Source organism: Lathyrus oleraceus, chromosome 4 (assembly GCF_024323335.1).
Source record: "Lathyrus oleraceus cultivar Zhongwan6 chromosome 4, CAAS_Psat_ZW6_1.0, whole genome shotgun sequence".
NCBI classification, from domain to species: domain Eukaryota; kingdom Viridiplantae; phylum Streptophyta; class Magnoliopsida; order Fabales; family Fabaceae; genus Lathyrus; species Lathyrus oleraceus.
In genome coordinates this window covers 318771837-318778277 of record NC_066582.1, presented here as the reverse complement: position 1 = coordinate 318778277, position 6441 = coordinate 318771837, and the positions used below count along the sequence as shown (strand labels likewise).

Genomic DNA, 6441 nt, shown 5'->3' with positions numbered 1-6441 from the left:
TATCACATCGTGGAAGAATTTCTTCTTGCGGTGGTAGTCAAGATCAGGGGGTACTATATCAGCAGCTAGGTAATTAACGAAATCTGCATACCAGGGTACGTTTCTTATTGCTAAGGAATTTTGGGGGTGCTCATAAGGATCTAGGTTATTATCTTCAACGGTTTCTACTTTAGCAATCAGTCTATCATAGGCGAAATCATCGTTTATGGGTACTAGTTCAGGCTTTAGATGTTCTAGCCTAGAAAGGTGATCGGCTACTATATTTTCAGTGCCTTTTTTATCTCTTATATCTAAATCAAACTCTTGTAGTAATAGAATCCATCGGAGTAACCTGGGCTTGGCATCTTTTTTACTTAATAGGTAACGAATGGCAACATGATCGGTGTAAACTATAATTTTTGCTCCTACTAGATAAGATCTAAATTTGTCTATAGCGAAAACTACAGCGAGTAATTCTTTTTCAGTTGTTGTGTAGTTAAGTTGGGCAGCATCTAGGGTTCTACTGGCATAATAAATGGCATGTAATTTTTTATCTTTCCTTTGTCCTAGAACAGCTCCAACTGCGTAATCACTAGCATCACACATTATCTCAAAAGGTTCTGACCAATCAGGTGGTCTCATAATGGGTGCAGATACTAATGCTTGTTTTAAAAGATTAAATGCGTTACTATATTTTTCATCGAAAATGAATTCAACATCTTTCATTAAAAGTCCAGTTAAATGTTTGGTTATTTTGGAGAAGTCCTTAATAAAACGCCGGTAGAATCCAGCGTGTCCAAGAAAGCTTCGGACTTCTCTGATGGTTTTTGGTGGTTTTAGGTCTTCCATAACTTCTATTTTAACTTTATCTACCTCTATACCTTTTTCGGAAACTATATGTCCTAAAACTATTCCTTCGGTTACCATGAAATGCCATTTTTTCCAGTTTAGCACGAGGTTCACCTCCACGCATCTCTCCAGGATTTTCTCAAGGTTAGCAAGACAATTGTGGAAATCAAATCCGCAAACCGAGAAATCATCCATAAACACTTCCATGATACCATCTAGGTAATCTGCAAAGATTAACATCATGCAGCGTTGGAAAGTAGCCGGGGCATTACAGAGGCCGAACGACATTCGTCTGTAGGGAAAAGTTCCATAAGGGCATGTAAAGGTAGTTTTTTCTTGATCTTCGGGGTGGATAGGTATTTGGAAGAATCCAGAGTATCCATCTAGATAGAAGAAGTAAGAGTGTCTGGCTAGACGCTCTAACATTTGGTCTATAAATGGTAAAGGGAAATGATCCTTCCTAGTTGCTTTATTTAATTTTCTATAGTCTATACACATCCGCCATCCTCCTTCTAAACGTTTTGCTACATGTTCGCCTTTATCATTTTTCACGACTGTGATACCTCCCTTTTTAGGTACTACATGCACAGGGCTCACCCACTTACTATCCGAGATCTGGTAAATTATGCCTGCCTCAAGTAACTTAAGAACTTCCTTTTTAACAACATCACTCATTATAGGGTTTATTCTTCTCTGATGTTCCCTAGAGGGTTTTGAATCTTCTTCGAGCGAAATCCGATGCATGCATACGGATGGGCTTATACCTTTCAGGTCAGAGATATTATATCCTAAGGCTGAGGGATATCTTCGTAAAATGTCTAAAAGTTGGTTCGTCTCCTCTTGGCTCAAGGTAGCACTAACTATAAATGGACGGTTCATCTTTTCATCGAGGAACTCATATCTCAGGCTCTTAGGTAGTTCCTTAAGTTCTAAGGTTGGTTTCTTAGGGCATGACATAGGATCTGGGGTTAGGGATAAACATTCGTAAAGGTTATCATCGATGTAGGGTTTCTTAAAGTCATCATCTTCCCTTATGAGAGTTGATGGTAACTTAATTGTTTTTATAATTTCTTTTTGTTCTAATTCTCTAACACATTCATCAATGATATCTAAGGCATTACACGAGTCTCCCATCATAGGTGCCATAAGAAATTTCGAAAGTATAAATTCTATTTTCTCGTCACCTACCTCAAATGTCAACTTTCCTTTCTTGACATCTATTATGGCTCCTGCAGTCGATAAGAATGGTCTACCTAGGAGGATTGGTATATCATTGTCCTCTTTGATGTCCATGACAACAAAATCAGTAGGGATAAATAATTGACCTATCCTAACAGGAACATCTTCTAAAATGCCTATCAGATATTTAATAGATCTATCGGCTAACTAAAGTGACATCTTAGTGGGCTGTAATTCTCCTAAGTTTAACCTCTCACAAACCGCTAAAGGCATTAAGCTTACACTGACTCCTAAGTCTAGAAAAGCTTTTTCGATGACATGATTACCCAAAAGGCAAGGAATGGAGAAATTTCCAGGATCTTTATCTTTCTTTGCTAATTTGTCCTCGGAAATAGCATTACATTCCAAAGGCTTTGGATCGTCAAGTCTACGTTTGTTGGTAAGGATGTCTTTGAGAAACTTTGCATAAGAAGGTATTTGGGTGATGGCTTCTGTGAAAGGGATTTCTACATGAAGTTTTTCTATAACTTTAATAAATTTTTGATACTGTTTATTGTTCTGGGTTTGTTTGAGTCTTTGCGGATATGGTATAGGTGGTTTATATGGTGGGGGTAGTATGTAAATTTTATCTTTAGGTTCTTCTCCTTTCTCTCGACTTTCCTCATTTTTAGATTCCTCTGGTTCCTTTACTTTGTCCGGGGGTTTGGTACATTCCTTAGAAGTTTCGGGTTCACTCAATATTGGGTTTGGTGGCTCATCATAAGCGTTCCCACTTTGTAGGGTAATGGCATTGGCTTGCCCTCTCGGATTTTGTTGAGGTTGTCCAGGGAATTGTCCTCCAGGTGTAGTCTGAGGGGCTTGGTTTAAAGCTACCTGAGAGATCTGGGTTTCAAGCATCTTGGTATGAGTAACTATTTGGTCAACCTTGGTTCCTAACTGAGTAATCAATTCGTTAACATGAATGTTTTGGTTCATGAACTCCTTGTTTTGTTGGGTTTGAGCGGTGATAAAATTTTCCATAATTTTCTCAAGGCTCGGCTTTGGTGGTACAGGTTGCATAGGTTGATTTGATCTAGGGGCTTGATAACTGGGTCTCGGAGGTGCATTATTTTGGATAGGGTTATTGTTTTTATAGGAGAAGTTTGGGTGATTCCTCCATCCAGGGTTATAGGTATTCGAATATGGGTTCCCTTGGGTGTAGTTCACTTGCTCAAAGTGGGTTTCGTTTAATAGACTGCATTCTGCAGATTGGTGTCCTTTAGTTCCGCATATCTCACAATTCGACGAAACTGCGGCTACAGTATTCGGGTTTATGCACATATGCTCGACTTTGAGGGCTAGTGCGTCCATTTTAGCTTGCATCATGTCTATAGAGCTTAGTTCATGCACTCCTCCTTGGGCTTCCTTCTTCTCAACTATCGCTCGTTCCACTCCCCATGATTGATGGTTTTGAGCCATATCTTCGATGAGGGAACTAGCTTCAGGATAAGGTTTGTTCATCAGAGCACCGCCTGCGACAGCGTTGATGGTCATCTTTGTGTTATAATGAAGTCCATTATAGAAGGTTTGAATGATTAACCAATTTTCTAAACCATGATGTGGGCATGCTCGTAACAACTCTTTATATCTCTCCCAAACTTCGAACATCGATTCTCCTTGGTTTTGGGTAAATCTAGTTATATGGTTTCGAAGAACGGCGGTTTTACTCGAGGGAAAATATCTAGCAAGAAAAACTCTTCTAAGGTTATCCCAAGTTGTAATGGAATTGGGTGGAAGGGAATCTAACCATGATAGGGCTTTATCTCTGAGGGAAAAATGAAATAATCTTAAATGTATTGCCTCAGGAGAAGCTCCATTGGTTTTAAAAGTATCTGCTAATTGAAGAAATATTTTTAAATGTTGGTTTGGGTTCTCAGTAGCGAGACCCGCGAATTGTCTCTGCTGCACTAGTTGCAACAGGGATGGTTTAAGTTCAAAATTATTAGCTGGGATGGTTGGGTTTACTATACTAGAACTAGGTTCTTCATTAGATGGTTGAGCGAAGTCCTTAAGAGGTCTTTGGTTTTGATCTTCGGCCATAGCTCTCTTAATTCTATGAAAGAATAAACGTGCGCGAGCGTAACGTTCAGGTTCCGCCAGAGGATATACTAAGCTTAAACTTCCGGTGCTACGAGTTCTTCGCATTGACCGGCGGGAAATAGCCTAAGTCTAAACGATATAACAACAGGAAAATGAAATTTTGACGAAATTGGTCCCCGCCAACGGCGCCAAAAACTTGATGCGGTATTTTCGCAAGTATACGAACGCGTCATAGTAATATAAAAGATTGTCGAATCCACAGAGACCAAGTGTCAATCTATCGTTATCTATTGTTATGGTGTTTATCAAAGGCAATCAAAATAGGTGTTTCTGGAGTGTGCAATGAAAAGTAAAGTTTGAAATAAAGATTAATTAATAAAGACAGGGTCGAATGTAATTCACGTAATTAATTGATAATCCAAGTACTTGCTAGTAGAGCTACTTACGGGCAATGTTTCCTACTTTGAAAAGAACTAATTTAACAGGAACTGTCGCTTTCGCGTATTTAGAACCGAGTTGTACTCCCTAATCAAACCCTCTTATTGTCACTTATAAAAAGGCGCGCATTGCGTTAGAGTAGTAAGCCTATTTTTAAGAAATATAGTATCTTGACTAAGTTGAAAAGTATTATAACCTGGATTTCTTAACCAAAAGAGGTTCTTACGAACCAGACTCTAAACTTATAAACGCGTCCGAAAATAGTTTTAAAATCTCTTTTCTTCTTAATGTTAAAAACTCATAATGAACTAGACAAAGCGCTTTCGCTGTTTTTGAAATAGTTAAAAACAATTAAGTTTAAAAAGACGTTGGACGGCTTTCGATCTTACCCAACGGAATTGAAGTGCGGGAAAACTTAAGTTGAAAGTTAAAATAGCCCTTAAGTATTTCTACGAACAATTGTACGGATTATCGGTTCAATTACGATCCTTACATTCTAACCTTATAAATTTAGTTAGACATGGTAAAGTAAAAGTGCATTAATTTAAATAAAAATAGTGCGAGTGCGGAAATAAATAATTTAAAGCGAGTGCGAGGAAATAAATAATTTAAAGCGAGTGCGGGAAAATAAATAAGGTAAAGCGAGTGCGGGAAAATAAATAAAGTAAAGCGAGTGCGGGAAAATAAATAAAGTAAAGCGAGTGCGGGAAAATAAAGAGTGCGGGAAAATAAATAAAGTAAAGTGAGTGCGGGGAAATAAATAAGATAAAGACAAGTAATAAAAACCTGCTCCAATCGGAGGGTTGAATAAATTGCAAAGCGGAAATGAAAATGGCGGCAGGATTAACTTCCTTCCAAAGTGCTCCAAACTCGATTACAGATTCGATTACACAATTGTGGTAACACTCCAATGCGAAGCGATTACCACTTTATAAAACTGAATATATGCCTGAGTGAAACAAAGTTGCTTCTGAGTTTGCCTCTGCTCTAAGTTTGGATGATTGTAAAAGTGAATTCGAGTTTCTATTTATAAGCAAGTAAAAAGATGGAAATGACTTGGATGCCCTTCAACTTGAAAATGGAGAGAAACTGCTTTCCTCTTGTGGCGCCCGCCACAAGGCCATGGCGCCTGCCACAAGGCCATGGCGCCTGCCACAAGGCCAAAGTGAGGCGCCTTAGTGGATGTAATGGAGAACGTGGGAGTTGAGGGAAGTTGAGCTTGGACACGTTATGGCTTGGTCTGTGGCGCCCGCCATTGGGTAGTCCATAAGAACAAAATGCTGAATTTTAGAGTTTTTGGCTCTTTTTCGCTCCTTTTCTCGATCGGGGCTCAAATTAAAGTAAAAACCTGAAAACAAAGAAAAACATAGCAATAACACAACAGAATGATAATAAAACAACTAGAATGCATGTGAAATCGGAGTCGAAAATACGGTAAATTTCAGTGTGATCATTTCTCATCCGGGAAGTCATACTGAACTGACTGATAATCTTCAATAGGCTGGTGTGCCAAGTGGTCAGCCAAGATACTGCCTTTAATAGACTTCTGAGATTGATACTCAATATCATACTCAGATAACAACATCTGCTAACAGGCAATCCTCCCTGTTAAAGCAGGCTTCTCAAAGATGTACTTGATTGGATCCATTATGGATATCAACCAAGTCGTATGATTTAACATATACTGGCGTAAGCGCTTAGCAGCCCAAGCCAAAGCACAACATGTTTTCTCAAGCATTGAGTATCGAGACTCACAATCGGTGAACTTCTTGCTTAAATAGTAAATAGCATATTCTTTCTTCCCTGATTCGTCTTGCTGACCAAGGACACAACCCATTGAATCTTCAAGAATAGTCAGATACATGATCAAAGGTCTTCCGTCTACAGGCGGAGATAGAATCGAAGGTTCGGACAGAT

The 6441-nt window shown here is 38.9% G+C and overlaps 1 non-coding gene across 1 annotated transcript; it reads left to right on the top strand.

The window, feature by feature from the left end:
• The first annotated feature begins 3595 nt into the window (after nt 1–3595).
• On the top strand, nt 3596–3702 carry LOC127077088 (small nucleolar RNA R71). The gene has a single exon (XR_007787072.1). It is a non-coding gene; the product is annotated as a small nucleolar RNA R71 (small nucleolar RNA).
• Nucleotides 3703–6441: the final 2739 nt, after the last annotated feature.